This window comes from Bubalus bubalis, chromosome 2 (assembly GCF_019923935.1).
Source record: "Bubalus bubalis isolate 160015118507 breed Murrah chromosome 2, NDDB_SH_1, whole genome shotgun sequence".
Classification (NCBI taxonomy): domain Eukaryota; kingdom Metazoa; phylum Chordata; class Mammalia; order Artiodactyla; family Bovidae; genus Bubalus; species Bubalus bubalis.
In genome coordinates this window covers 69,609,469-69,625,385 of record NC_059158.1, presented here as the reverse complement: position 1 = coordinate 69,625,385, position 15,917 = coordinate 69,609,469, and the positions used below count along the sequence as shown (strand labels likewise).

Sequence of the window (15,917 nt, the reverse complement as noted above, 5' to 3'; positions counted from 1 at the left end):
AAACTAAAAGCTGGTTCTTTGAGAAGATAAACAAAATTGACAAGCCTTTAGCCAGACTCATTAAGAAAAAAAGAAAGAAGAATCAAATCAACAAAATTAGAAATGAAAAAGGAGATGTTACAACAGACATGCAGAAATACAAAGGATTATAAGAGACTATTACGAACAACTATATGGCAATAAAATAGATAACCTGGAAAAAATGGCAGATTCTTAGAAAAGTTCAATCTTCCAAAACTTAACCAGGAAGAAATAGAAATTATGACCAACCCAATTACAAGCACTGAATGTGAAGCTGTGATTAAAAATCTCCCAAAAAACAAAAGCCCGGGACCAGATGGCTTCACAGGAGAATTCTATCAAACATTTAAAGAAGAGTTTAATGCTTATCCTTCTAAAACACTTTCAAAAAATTTCAGAGGGAGGAACAATCCAAACTCATTCTACGAGGCCACCATCATCCTGATACCAAAACCAGACAAAGACAACACACAAAAAGAAAAGTACAGGTCAATACCACTGATGAATATAGATGCAAAAGTCCTCAACAAAATTTTAGCAAACAGAATTCAGCAACACATCGAAAAGCTCATACACCATGATCAAGTTGGGTTTATTCCAGGGATGCAAGGATTCTTCAATAAATGCAAATCAATCAATGTGATACTCCATATTAACAAATTGATAGATAAAAACCACATGATAATCTTATTAGATGCAGAAAAAGCCTTTGACAAAATTCAGCACCCATTTATGATTAAAACACTTTGAAAAATGGGCATATAAGGAATCTACCTCAACATAGTAAAGGCCAGGTATGATAAGCCTACAGCAAACATTATTCTCAGTGGTGAAAAACTGAAAGCATTCCCTCTAAGATCAGGAACAAGACAAGGGTGTCCATTTTCACCACTATTATGCAACATAGTTCTGGAAATCCTAGCTATAGCAATCAGAGAAGAAAAAGAAATAAAAGAAATCCAGATCAGAAAAGAAGTAAAGCTCTCACTGTTTGCAGACAACATGATACTGTACATATAAAACTCTAAAGATAGTCTCAAAAAATTACTAGAGCTAATCAGTGAATTTAGCAAAGTTGCAAGATACAAAATCAATACACAGAAATCACTTGCATTTCTATATACTAACAATGAAACATCAGAAAGAGAAATTCAGGAATCAATCCCATTCATCATTGCAACAAAAAGAATTAGATATCTAGGAATAAACCTACCTATGGAGACAAAAGAACTGTACACAGAAAACTATATGACATTAATGAAAGAAAGAATTGATGCTTTTGAACTATGGTGTTGGAGAAGACCGTTGAGAGTCGCTTGAACTGCAAGGAGATCCAACCAGTCCATCCTAAACAAAATCAGTCCTGGGTGTTCTTTGGAAGGACTGATGTTGAAGCTGAAACTCCAATATGTTGGCCACCTGATGCAAAGAGCTGACTCATTTGAAAAGACCCTGATGCTGGGAAGGATTGAAGGCAGGAGGAGAAGGGGACAACAGAGGATGAGATGGTTGGATGGCATCACCGACTGAATGGACATGAGTTTGAGTAAACTCTGGGAGTTGGTGATGGACAGGGAGGCCTGGCGTGCTGTGGTTCATGGGGTCACAAAGAGTTGGACATGATTGAGCAACTGAACTGAACTGAATGAAAGAAATCAAAGACAGCATAAACAGATGGAGAGATATTCCATATTCCTGGGTAGGAAGAATCAATATTGTAAAAATGACTATACTACCAAAGGCAATCTACAGATTCAATGTGATCCCTATCAAATCACCAATGCCATTTTTCACAGACCTAGATAAAAAAATTAACAATTCATATGGAAACACAAAAGACTCTGAATAGCTAAAGGAGTCTTGAGAAAGAAGAAGGCAGCTGGAGGAATCAACCTTCCTGACTTCAGATTATACTACAAAGCTACAGTCATTAAGACAGTATGGTACTGGCACAAAAACAGAAACACAGACCAATGGAACAAGATAGAAAGCCCATAAATAAACACATGCACCTATGGGTACCGTATTTTTGACAAAGGAGGTAAGAATATACAATGGGGCAAAGACAGCCTCTTCAATAAATGGTGCTGGGAAAGCTGGACAGTTATATGTAAAAGAATGAAACTATAACACTTCCTAACATTAAACACAAAGATAAACTCAAAATGGATTAAAGACCTAAATGTAAGACCAGAAACTATAAAACTTAGAGGAAAACATAGGCAGAACACTTGATGACATAAATCAAAGCAAGATCTACTATGATCCATCTCCTAGAGTAACAGAAATAAAAACAAAAGTAAACAAGTGGGACTGGATTAAACTTAAAAGCTTATGCACAGCAAAGGAATGGGAGAAAATAACAGCAAATGAAACAACTGACAAAGCATTAATTTCCAAAATATATAAGCAGCTCATACAACTCAATACCAGAGAAACAAACAACTTATTCAAAAAGTGGGAAAAAGACCTAAACAGACGTTTCTCCAAATAAGACATACAGATGGCTAACAAACACATGAAAATATGCTCAACATTGCTCATTATTAGACAAATGCAAATTAAAACTACAATGAGATATCACCTCACACTGGTCAGAACAGGCATCATTGAAAAGTCTACAAACAATAAATGCTGCAGAGGGTATGGAGAAAAGGGAACATTCTAGTACTGTTGGTGGGAATGTAAATTGATACAGTCACTATGGAAGAAGGTATGGAGATTCTTTGAAAAACTAGAAATAAAACCACATCATGACCCAAGAATCCCACCCCTAGGCATATACCCTGAGAATCAAACCAAAACTGAAAGACACATGTATCCCATTGTTTACCCTATTTACAATAGCTAGAACATGGAAGCAACCTAGATGACCAACAACGAATGAATGGATAAAGAACTTGTGGTACATATACATAATGGAATATTACTCCGCCATAAAAAGGAACTCATTCAATTCAGTTCTAATGAGGTGGATGAACCTAGAACTTATTATACAGAGTGAAGTAAGTCAGAAAGATAAAGATAAATATTGTATTCTAACGCATTTGTATGGAATCTAGAAAAATGGTACTGAAGAATTTATTTACAAGGCAACAATGGAGAAACAGACATAGAGAATAGGCTTATGGACATGGGGTGAGGGGAGGAGAGGGTGAGATGTATGGAAAGAGTAACACGGAATCTTATATTACCATATGTAAAATAGATAGCCAACGAGAATTTGCTGCATGGCTCAGGAAACTCAAACAGGGGCTCTGTTTCAAACTAGAGGGCTGGGATGGGGAGGGAGATGGGAGGGAGGTTCAAAAGGGAGGGGTTATATGTATACCTATGGCTGATTCATGTTGAGGTTTGACAGAAAACAACAAAATTCTGTAAAGCAATTATTATTCAATAAAAAATAAATAAATTAAAAAAAAGAATTGCCTATATTTTTAAGTTTGAATAATGTTCCATTATATTATATACCACATTTTATTTACTGATTTACTCATTGATGGACATTTAGGTTGTTTCAACCTTTTGGCTATTGTTAATAATGCTGCTATATAAGCATGGGTGTGCAGATATTTGTTCAAGTTCCTGCTTTCAGTTCTTTGGGTATATACCCAGAAGTATAATTGCTGGATGACATGATAATGCTATATGCAATTTTTTGAAGAAAAACCATTTTCCATAGTGGCTGTACCCTTTTACATTCTTACCAGCAATGCACTAGGGTTCCAATTTCTCCATATCCTTACCAACACTAGTTATTCTGTGTTTATTTATGTTTTTAAAATATAGTAGCCATCCTAAAGGGCTTCCCTGGTAGCTCAGCTGTAAAGAATCTGCCTGCAATGCAGGAGACCCCAGTTCAATTCTTGCATCAGCAAGATCCCTGGAGAAGGGGTAGACTACCAAATCCAGAAATCTTGGGCTTCCCTGGTGGATCAGATGGCAAAGAATCTGCCTGCAATGTGGAAGACCTGGGTTAGATCCCTAGGTTGAGAGGATCCCCTGGAGGAGGGCATGGCAACCCACTCCCGTATTCCTGCCTGGATAATTTCATGGACAGAGGAGCCTGGTTGGCTACAGTCCATAGAGTTGTGCAAGACTTGGACATGTCTGAGTGACTAAGTATGCATTCATGCCATCCTAAAAATCTGAAGTGTTAACTTGTGATTCTGATTTGCATTTCCCTGGTAGTTGGTTTTTATGACCTTCTTTCTAATATTTAACATTATTCTTTTAAAGGAGTCAGACATCTCAAGGCAGAGAAAGTTAATGAGCATAGAAAGATAATGCCTCTATATGAGAAAAGCAAAATGGATGTTGGTGTCTGATGGTGAACACTATATATATATATATATAACACAAGTAAGAGCGAGGCTCTGAGTTTCTCTTTATAGCCCTTCAGAGATTAAAGATCCTTGCATGAAGAAGTATGCTACTGGCAGCCTCCAGAGAACACCAGAAGGCTGTGGGTTTGATTGTCTCAGGCCCTGGTCTGCCATCCTTGGCAGTGGGTTCAGGAATAGTAGGCTATCTGGGTTCTGCTTTTGGTCTCATTGATTCTCATTACTACATAAAACTCGAAGCTGGGGAATTTGAGTTAAAAAACAGTTTCAGAGAATCCTGTTAATTCTGCTAGGATGTTTGGGGGCAGCAACCAAAATTATAACTCTCTTATATTATGTGAACTCAGTTTAACCCTCAAGAAAATGACATGAAAAACTGAGGACTCTTGAATCACATCAAAGCTATCTGAGTTTTCACCACAGGGCCATAGGAGAAGAAATATTTAATAAGTGCTAGGCATTGGGCAGCCCTACTCCAGTACTCTTGCTTGGAAAATCCCATGGATGGAGGAGCCTGGAAGGCTGCAGTCCATGGGGTCGCTGAGGGTCATACATGACTGAGCAACTTCACTTTCACTTTTTACTTTCATGCATTGGAGAAGGAAATGGCAACCCACTCCAGTGTTCTTGCCTGGAGAATCCCAGGGACAGGGGAGCCTGGTGGGCTGCCGTCTATGGGGTCACACAGAGTCGGACACGACTGAAGTGACTCAGCAGCAGCAGCAGGTATTGGGCGGAGAAGGCAATGGCACCCCACTCCAGTACTCCTGCCTGGAAAACCCCATGGACGGAGGAGCCTGGTAGGCTGCAGTCCATGGGGTCGCTGAGTCGGATACAACTGAGTGTCTTCACTTTCACTTTTCACTTTCATGCACTGGAGAAGGAAATGGCAACCCACTCCAGTGTTCTTGCCTGGAGAATCCCAGGGACGGGGGAGCCTGGTGGGCTGCCGTCTATGGGGTCGTGCAGAGTTGGACATGACTGAATCGACTTAGCAGCAGCAGCAGCAGGCATTGGGTTAGATTCTTTTCACATAATATCTTATAAATTGTATATTACTATATTTTACAAGCAAACAAACAAAAACCCAAAAACAGGTTAGTGATTTGCTAAGGTCACATACTTAGTGCTAGAAACAGAACTAAAATCCAGGTGTAGTTCTAAACCAATCTACCTCTGGAAATACCTATTACACATTGGACATATTATGGTTATTTTTATATTTCCTTTAGTGACTAAAGTAGGTTATCTTTGCAATTCACAGATTAGGTTTGGTATCCTTGGACGTATTATGGAATTTTGGAAAGTGAAAGTAAAAGTGTTAGTTGCTCAGTCGTGTCTGATTCTTTGAGACCCCATGGACTTTAGCCCACCAGGCTCATCTGTCCATGGGATTTTCTAGGCAAGAATACTAGAGTGACTAGCCACTCCTTTCTCTAAAGGACCGTCACAACCCAGGGACTGAACTCAGGTCTCCTGCATTGCAGGCAGTTTGTTTACTGTCTGAGCCACCAGGGAAGCCCATGGAATTCTGAAATACTCTAAAAATGGCTCAGTTGAGAAAAGATGCTGATTCTAGCTCGATGCTTATTAAAAAGTGAATAGCTGTGAATAGATATTCTATGATTTACTTACAAATGCTTGAGCTTATCCAAGTCACAGAAAAGATTTGGCATGGCCTTGTTTATCAGAGTCAGATTCCAGAAAATGTAAACCCAGAAAAATTAGGTTTTTTATCTTTCAAACTCTTTGGGCGGTGAATTGCATATAAAGAGGTAGCACAAGCCAAGAGGTGATTATACCACTGTTTCTGAGTTTCTGTTCTAACACCACTTTGTTTACCTCACTCCTGTTGACCAAAAAACCATTTAAAATATATTAAAAATATAAAACCTGCCCTATAATAACACTCAATTGCCTGCCATGTGATAGCAATGCTCAGGGGCACCTTTTATCTAAGGACTTCACAGGGCTTTATAGACTCATCAACTCACAACCCATCTGTTTTACTTCATTTTATAGCAGAGAAACAGAGGCATCATGGAAATCACACAATATGTTGTACAGCAGCTTAATAGGGAATTCTTCAGAATCTGAGTCTTTGGCCTGTTCATTCCTGACTTAGTAAGAATTCCCCAGAGAGGGAGAGCAAGAAACATCATAGCTAGTATTATTGAGAGTTTATTAAGTTCTCAACTCTGTACTAAATGCTTTGTATGTATCAGTTTGAATGTATGTTTCACCTTACAAATTCTATGAGGTGGAAGCTGTTTTTATCAGGTAGAACAACTGAGGACCAGAGAGGTTGTTATTGCTGTCAATTTATAGTAAATGATGGAAACAGGATTCAAACCAGCCAGAGTCCATGTGCTAGGTCCTTGCATGACATTGCCTCTCAACATAACAGAAGGTCTTGTGTTTTAAACATATTAAAGCTTAGTGGTTTCAGAGAAAGCAGCCATTTTGCTCTGAAACATACAAAAGTGTGTATCAGTGTATTAATTGATATTCTGCAGAGAAATAGAACCAACAGGATGTGCATGACTATAAATCTATAAATATTAATAAAAAATTAAAAAAATATATAAAGAGATTGGTTTTAAGGAAACTGGCTTACATGATTGTGGAGGCTTTTGGTCTTTGGTAAGTCCCATATCTTTAATCTGGCAGGCTGGAGGCCAGGAAAAAGCTGCAATCTGAGTCCAAAGGCAGTGTTTTGGCAGAATTCCTTCTTGGTGAGGGAGGTCAGTCTTTGTTCTATTAAGGCCTTCAACTCACCAGATGAGGTTGACCTACTTTAGGGAGAGTAATCTGCTTTAACAAAATCTACCAATTTAAATGTTGCTGTTGTCCAAAAAACACATTCACTGAAACATCCAGAGGGTTTGATCAGGTGTCTGGGTACCGTGATCTAGCCAAGTCGACATGCAAGACTAATCATGACAGACAGTATCAGGGAAGTTTTTCTGATGATTAATAAGCTGTTATCTGATCCTCTAGTCAGAAGGGGACAGAGATTTCAGTTTCTGTATAAATCAGTACCTAGAACCTCCTTTTATAACCTTGTGGGCTGTGTGAGATACAGGGCAGGTGCCAGGACACACTGTCCGCTGTTGACTTTGCTATCTTGAGTGGGCTGGAGATCTGACCCTGAAGTCAGGGTCCACCCTCCCTCGACTCTTCTTCTGTCATAGCTCTGGGTTACTGAAGACCTTCATTGTGGACTATCTTCGTCATCAGAATCATGTATTGATACCTTCCTTCATCTGAACTCCCCTCTGAAACTCACCTGTCTTTGGTTTCCTGATCTCCATAGTTGGTTCTCTGTACTTTTCAAGGTAACTAATGCAGCACATCCTGAAATTCTAAATGCAATTCCTAACTTCCAAGGAAGCAAAGCTAAATTGTTAGCTCTTTTAAATTTAGGTCTTCTATTTTAAGTCCCTCTGGAGATCATACTGGTTACTTATAGGTTGCTCAGCAAATTGATGGCAAACTTTCTTAGCTTCTCTGTTTCCACCTTTGTAACATTGTGATAATACTACCATGTTCTATGTCGGGTTAGGGTGTGGGTTAGGGGTTAGGGTTAGGAGATACACATGAGAACATTTATATTAAAATGCCTTGAAAAGTAAACTTACACTGTGTGTGAGATATTTGTAACTTCTAGAAGTAGTTCTTCTCTTGTGGCTCCAAAGAGTGACTTATACCTTGTTCATCAAAACAGCCACGGTAGGTATTTCAGACCATGCAGAAGGAAACACTGACCCTGGCAAGAGGATGAGGTGGTTAGAGGTTATAGGTGGTTAGTTATTTTCAGGTAGGACTCTTAGTACCTCCTAAATGTTACTTTATAAGTGCTCAGCAATTTCATTTTCATGGAAGAGTGACTTTGTTCTATGTATATGCTGATCTATTGGCTGGATTCTATTTATGAGCAAAATAAACTACTTAAGATATTATGGACATTTGAGTGGTATAAATGGGACAAAAGAACAGTTGCAAATGATATCACAATAAGTATCAGCTTCAAATTATCTCTCAGCCCTTAGCTAAAGATGCAATTAAGCTGGCTATTACAAACTCAAATTTATTAGCCATATTAAATAATTACACAAGTGATAAAATAGAGCCCTCAAGAGAAGGATAATAAAACAGTAAAGGAAAGAAATAAAACTAAAAATTAAAAGGAGGCACTGACCCAGTTATGGATTAAATTTAAAAATAAATACAATTAACACTATATTCATTGAGCAGTTATGCTATACCAAACAAACATGGTTTTAAGCTTATTATATGTGACAAATCATTTAATCGTCATAGCAGTCATATGAAGAATTATCATTTCTATTTTACAGATGAAGAAAGATGCACAGAGAGGTTACTACTTTGCCCTAGGTCACACAGCTGGTAAAAGGTACAGCCAAAAGTTGAACCCAAGCAGGCAGTCTGATTCCAGAGCCTGTGTTCTTATTGATCAGGCTAGATTAAATGAGAGAAAGCAATTATCAAAGATCCATACAGTGTGACTATCAAAGATCCATATAAAATTCAAAGTATTATAGTCATGACTATGGTTAGAAGGTTCATTTAAGATAATCTATCAGAGCCCCTCCTCTTGCATCTGAGGGAACAGGCCTTGTTAACTACTCTGTTCAAGTTCACAGGTGAACTCAAGCAGAAGCTAAATTTGCTCTATTTTAGACATCAATACTGTCAGCACCCTGCATCACCCTTCCCCATTACTTTGAGAGTGTGGATTCTAATAATTGGGTTGCAATTCTGGCTTTGCCAATGCTATCTTAAGATAGTTCAGTGCATTGAAAGAAAAAAATGATGGCAAACTGGAGTAGGGAGTTAAATAAATTAAAATAGTAGCAAAAAGACAATAACATCTCAATTACACTCTTTTAGGGGCAGATTTATTCCTAAGATTCAGCAAGTCCCCATGACTTTCTGACACTTGAATGAATGTCTGCATATTAAGTGACTGCCTCTCCAACTTTCACCACTTACACACCTATGTGTCCAATCCCACACAGAATTCTGGAGTTGAAAACATTTATCTATCTCACGACAGATCTCCTTCCTGAGAGTTGTGTTCAAAGATGTCTCCTTCAAAGATTGCCTTCAATACTTATTTTAATCATTTTGACAGTATTAAATATGCAAGCACTAAAAATAAATTAGTTCAATAAAGTGGAGTTTTGAAAGCTTCCCTTTACTCCAGAAATGTTCCTGTCTTTTAGACTCACATTTTCCAGGAACAAACCCCAGATAATAATTTAAGGAATGTAATTATTAGGTATAACTTGAAGGTTCCCAGCCTCACCAGCCTGTGGGAACAAATGAGATCACTGAAGTGTTTATACCCACTTTTCACTGGTGCGGTGCTTGAGTCCCACCTCCTAAGGCTTTTGCCACCAGAAAAGCCTATTAACAATATTCAAGGAATAAAGATAAAGTCTAACCTTTTTTCCCTTTATGCTTAGCCTAGTTTCACTTGCTCCTAGGGTGCTGTGTGCAGAGGCCATGCACACAGCACTCTTCAGACCAGAGTTCTTAGTGGGAAATGATTGTGCCTGACACTTCAGCTTAGTGGGCCGTGTGCAGAAGGGCTGCAGCAATTCAAGATGGCGGTGGCATAACTATGTGTAGACAGCTTAGGGGTTCCCTGGGGGTGGACGGCTTTCTCTGCATCTGGATCTGTAGCTGTGATCTAATAGTTAGGTCTCTATATGAAAAGTTGAAAGGAAAGATGATGATCCTTTTGAATGGAATTCAGAATGCAGAGGAGTCTTTTAAGAATTGAAAAAGCAATTACTTCAGGTCCCTGCCCTGGCATCCCCAGATTTAGCTAAACCCTTTGACCTTTATATTCAAGACAGAAGGGTATTAGCCTTGAGGTATATCGCCCTTGAGGTATTAGCTCAAAAACTGGGGCTGCTTACTTGAGTGGTGCTTATTTCTTTAAACACTTAGGTCAAACTGCTAAAGGATGGCCTCCTTGCCTATGGGAAGTAGCTGCTACTATAGCCCTGATAAAAGAGGCTGAAAAGTTAACATCTGGTTAGCCAGTCACTATATGGACTCCCCACCAGGTTCAGGCTTTAGTGAGTTCTAAGGGAGCAGGATGGCTATTTTCCATAATGTTGATTCAAGTTCAGGTTATGCTTTTAGACAACCTAGAGGCAACTATAAACACCTGTCACAAGATAAATCTTGCCACCCCTCTGCCCATAGAAATGGGGGTCCCAAGAGTATGATTGTATAGAAACCATCGACGTGATCTATTCCAATTGCCCCAGCCTAAGAAATGAGCCTCTCCGAAATACTGAATAGGAATGATTCACAGATGGAACCAGTTTTGTGAGAGCAAAAAAGGCTGGCAGGATATACAGTCACCTCCCAGGCCCAAGTCGTTGAAGCACGCGACCTAATCCCAGGGACTTCTGTTCAAAAGGCCAAACTTACAGCCCTCACCCAAGCCTTGTAGCTGATTGCAGGGAAGATCTTAAATGCTTATAAAGACTCCTGGTATGCCATTCTACATATACATAGGGCTATTTGAAAGGACAGAGGTATGCTTACTGTGAAAATAAACAGGTGAAACATGGCTTGAGCACATTGAAGTTCTTAGAAGCAGCACAGCTTCCAAAAAAGGTGGCAGTGATTAATTGTAAGGATCACCACAAGGGGGATGGCAGAGTTAATAAAGGGAAACAAAGCCCTAGAATGGCTAACCTCGCAACTACCCCTCATACCTTGAAGGCCAGACCATCCAGTTGTTCAAAGTCCCCAAACGGGGCTTCAGTAGAGATCTAGGAGGTCATGTGTGGCTACTTAGTAAACATGAGCCATGCTTCTTTCCCCAAACTGTGGCTTATCAAGCCATCAGGAAAACTCATCAAGGAACTCACTAAGGGAGTGAAGCCTTACATAATTGGTTAGTTGATGTCATGGTAACTCCTGGCATTAAAAGTATCATCAGTCAGAGAGTTGACACAGTCCCCATCTACACAATGAATAACCCTAACACCAGGCCCCCAGAAGCCCCCAGACAAGGCCCAATCGTACCAGAGGGACATATACCGGGGAAGATAGGCTGATTTCACTGTCATGCCTGGATCATCAGGCAGCTTCAGGTAGAAAGATGCTGCCCCTGCATATGTTTTCAGGTTGAGTAGAAACACTCCCCCTAGAACTGAAATTGCAGCCAAAGTGGCTAAGGCCATTACTAAAAGAGATCATATCCAACTGTGGGCTCCTAGGAGCTCTGCAAAGTGATAATGGCCCAGCATTGTGTCCCAACTGACCAAGGAGATAACAAGTGCCCTGGGCATAAAATGGACCTTGCACTTAGCCTAGTAGAGAGATATGATCAGACCTTAAAATGAACCTTAGCCAAGCTATGCCAGGAGACTCAAGAAAACTGAATTAAGTTACCCGCAGTTTGCCCTACTCTGCATGTAGTTAGCTCGAAGAGATAAGTTAAAGTTAAGTGTGGTGGGATGAGCTAGGAGATGGAAGGGAGGCTCAAGAGAGAGGGGACATATGTATATCTATGGCTCATCCATGTTGACGTATGGAAGAAACCAACACGATATTGTAATTATCCTTCAATTAAAAATAAAGAAAGAAAAAACAATAAAAGCTAAAAGTGTAGGGGGTAACGCAGAGGCATTAGGCCCATATTTGAGCTTCTAAAAATCACATAAAATACTGCCTTGCTCAATGTGGGAATGCAGGTAATAATTTGCATAAAGTTTTGATTCCTAAAAAAAAAAATATCAAAAGTAAAGTGTATATGAACTTATGTATGGTAGATTCATGCCCCAAGCAGAAAACCAGTAAAAGTGTGACCAGGGATATTTAAGGATGGAACTTCACTGATTATTGGATCTATCACTTCCAACCTGAAACAGGAAAGGACCATCAGATGAACTGTATTTAAGACGAACCTCAAAAACTGAAAATAAAGCACTAAATACTACTCTCCTCCTAGCAGGCAATCCCAATATAAACCCAACCACAGCAGTGAGCCTCAGCATCAGGGCACACCTAGATACCTTCAATTTTAGGAAAAATTTGCAGGTCTTTAAAGCCACTCAATAATTGTTGCATACCCTGGTGTCAATCCTACCTGATAGGCAACGTTACCCTTACAACTGGACAGTACAACTTGCAACCTGCAATGGAAACCATGTCCAAGTTCCAAACTGTAAATAGACTGATGTCAAAAGTGGCCCCAGTTATGACACTTAGACAGTCCAAAAGAGAAAAACACAGCTAAGTAGGATATCTAGATGTCCCAGTAAGACCCCAGATATGTAGTTAGAATGCCAGAATACGAGTCCTTCAAGAACTCAAGTTAATGGCACAGGGTTGGTGGGTTTATAAGAAGGTTACATGTTCTTCGGAGAAGGCAATGGCAGCCCACTCCAGTACTCTTGCCTGGAAAATCCCATGGATGGAGGAGCCTGGAAGACTGCAGTCCATGAGGTCGCTGAGGGTCGGACATGACTGAGTGACTTCACTTTCACTTTTCACTTTCATGTATTGGAGAAGGAAATGGCAACCCACTCCAGTATTCTTGCCTGGAGAATCCCAGGGATGGGGGAGCCTGGTGGGCTGCCGTCTATGGGGTTGCGTAGAGTTGGACACCACTGAAGTGGCTTAGTAGTAGTACATGTTCTTAGGTAAGCACCCAAACTCAACAGGAGGCTGGGTATCCCAATGCTTGGACAATACCAAGGAAAGGGGCTATATCACCATTGGAACAGTGGGGCCAGATCCGAGGCTGACTGAAGTTTACAATCAGACCATTAACAAAAAGGGGAAGCCACAATGTTCCAAAAGAGCAGCAGTACTCCTTTCAGGAATCACTGTACTCATGGGCATGCTAGTGACCTTGGCCCAGGAAAACAAATATAACACGTGTCACCATAAAAAGGTAACAGCCCCCATGGAGACAATGGCCAATTAGTCTTGATTTCAATCCGTTATAAAAGTCTGTTGACTCACTGTTCAGGATTGTCATGGAAAACAAAATTGCCCTAGATCAGCTGACCAGATGAGGATCTATACATTAGCCAATACAAAGTGCTGTTTGTACTTCAATGAAACTGGCCCGTCTTGCTGTATCTCACTGTTGGCAGAACCCAGGATAGGCAAGGCGAGAGTGTGGAAGCTGGAAGAAGATGTGAGGAGACGTAGAAACTGCAGATATTCTTTATTCACAGCAGCAAGGCAGACATGCTTTACTCTCTATGGCTGACAGAGCAGAAACAACAATTAGGCAACCGGACTTAAGGCGACTCGCCTAAACTTGATTACAAGAGCTTTTCAGGTGGTGCTTATTTAGGTTATGCGCAGTGCTACAAATGATCTCAGCTGTTACATAATCATTATTTACAAAACGTGGGTCAAGAGCTGAGCTGATAGGGACCCAGAGAGCCTGACCACTGCCATATTGGCTAATTTGCTCTTTCCTTACATGGCCTAATTAAATAAAGTACCGACTACTGGAAGAAGCCACTTATCTAGCAGAAATCCAGCAGCCTAATCTGGCTGGATAAATCTGGAGCGGGGCAAAACAGGCCCTCCCTAGCGTCACTTTGTTTCTACTCTTCCTGGGCCCCTTAATGACCATTATTCTCTTGATAATATTTGGGCGATGCATGCTAAATGGTCTCCAAAAGCTTAGAATCCATAAAACTCCAAATGGTGGTTGCTCAGGGATGTGAACAGTTAGGGCTGAGGCCTGATGACAATCAAACACATCTAAAGGAAGCTGGGGAGAAGTTTTGCTCCTCTACCCGGGGACTATTATTACCCACAAATCAGCAAGGAGTAGTTACTGAAGAAGGACCTGTGCCACTCGGCGCCCCTCAAAAATCAGGAGCAGGACAAGATAACCAGTAAAGCAGCATTAACAATTCTCAGGGAATACAAATTGAATCTGGGTAATAAAATAAGTGTCTAACCTTTTTTCCCTTTGTGCTTAATTTAGTTTCAGTTGCTCACGAGGTGCTGCATGCAGAGGCCTTGCCCCAAGAACTTTGGGCTAAAGTTCCCAGTGTGAAAAAGACACCCACTATACCTCAATTCAAGATGTTGGTGACCTGCCCTCTGCTGAGACCTGGACCCAACTGCACAGCTGTGCCTGTCTCTCGAGAGCTCCGTCACCTCACGAGAACTCTGCTAGCCCTGCGAGAACTCTGCTGGCCCGGCGAGAACTCTGCTAGTACCGCGAGAACTCTCCCCACTGCCTGCCCAGATCAGATCAGATCAGTCACTCAGTCGTGTCCGACTCTTTGCGACCCCATGAATAGCAGCACGCCAGGCCTCCCTGTCTGTCCATCACCAACTCCCGGAGTTCACTCAGACTCACGTCCATCGAGTAGGTGATGCCATCCAGCCATCTCATCCTCTGTTGTCCCCTTCTCCTCTTTGCCCCCAAATACCTCCCAGCATCAGAGTCTTTCCAATGAGTCAACTCTTCGCATGAGCTGGCCAAAGTACTGGAGTTTCAGCTTTAGCATCATTCCTTCCAAAGAAATCCCAGGGCTGATCTCCTTCAGAATGGACTGGTTGGATCTCCTTGCAGTCCAAGGGACTCTCAAGAGTCTTCTCCAACACCACAGTTCAAAAGCATCAATTCTTCAGCGCTCAGCCTTCTTCACAGTCCAACTCTCACATCCATACATGAACACAGGAAAAACCATAGCCTTGACTAGACGAACCTTTGTTGGCAAAGTAATGTCTCTGCTTTTGAATATGCTATCTAGGTTGGTCATAACTTTCCTTCCAAGGAGTAAACGTCTTTTCATTTCATGGCTGCAGTCACCATCTGCAGTGATTTTGGAGCCCCCCAAAATAAAGTCTGACACTGTTTCCACTGTTTCCCCATCTATTTCCCATGAAATGATGGGACCGGATACCATGATCTTCATTTTCTGAATGTTGAGCTTAAAGCCAACTTTTTCACTCTCCTCTTCCACTTTCATCAAGAGGCTTTTGAGTTCCTCTTCACTTTCTGCCATAAGGCTGGTGTCATCTGCATATCTGAGGTTACTGATATTTCTCTCGGCAATCTTGATTCCAGCTTGTGTTTCTTCCAGTCCAGCGTTTCTCATGATGTACTCTGCATATAAGTTAAATAAACAGGGTGACAATATACAGCCTTGACGTACTCCTTTTCCTATTTGGAACCAGTCTGTTGTTCCATGTCCAGTTCTAACTGTTGCTTCCTGACCTGCATATAGGTTTCTCAAGAGGCAGGTCAGGTGGTCTGGTATTCCCATCTCTTTCATAATTTTCCACAGTTTATTGTGATCCACACAGTCAAAGGCTTTGGCATAGTCAATAAAGCAGAAATAGATGTTTTTCTGGAACTCTCTTGCTTTTTCCATGATCCAGTGGATGTTGGCAATTTGATCTCTGGTTCCTCTGCCTTTTCTAAAATCAGCTTGAACATCAGGAAGTTCACGGTTCACATATTACTGAAGCCTGGCTTGGAGAATTTTGAGCATTACTTTACTAGCGTGTGAG

The 15,917-nt window shown here is 40.7% G+C and overlaps 2 long non-coding RNA genes across 7 annotated transcripts in view; one reads left to right on the top strand and one right to left on the bottom strand.

Moving 5' to 3' along the window:
- LOC112581569 overlaps window positions 1-14,759 on the bottom strand; it is a 144,931-nt gene extending 130,172 nt beyond the window's left edge. For 2 of the 6 annotated variants that reach the window (XR_006546880.1, XR_006546882.1), the window contains exons 1-3: window positions 14,351-14,486; window positions 8,006-8,133; window positions 6,982-7,159 (exon numbers count right to left, since the gene is read on the bottom strand). This is a non-coding gene — a long non-coding RNA (uncharacterized LOC112581569). Of the gene's footprint in view, window positions 1-6,981; window positions 7,160-8,005; window positions 8,134-13,388; window positions 13,638-14,350 lie in introns of those variants that run through there. The other 4 variants (XR_006546887.1, XR_006546884.1, XR_006546885.1 and 1 more) reach the window with 4 other exon arrangements.
- On the top strand, window positions 12,923-14,687 carry LOC123330768. Its single transcript, XR_006546889.1, has 2 exons — window positions 12,923-14,284; window positions 14,377-14,687. It is a non-coding gene; the product is annotated as an uncharacterized LOC123330768 (long non-coding RNA).
- Window positions 14,760-15,917: the final 1,158 nt, after the last annotated feature.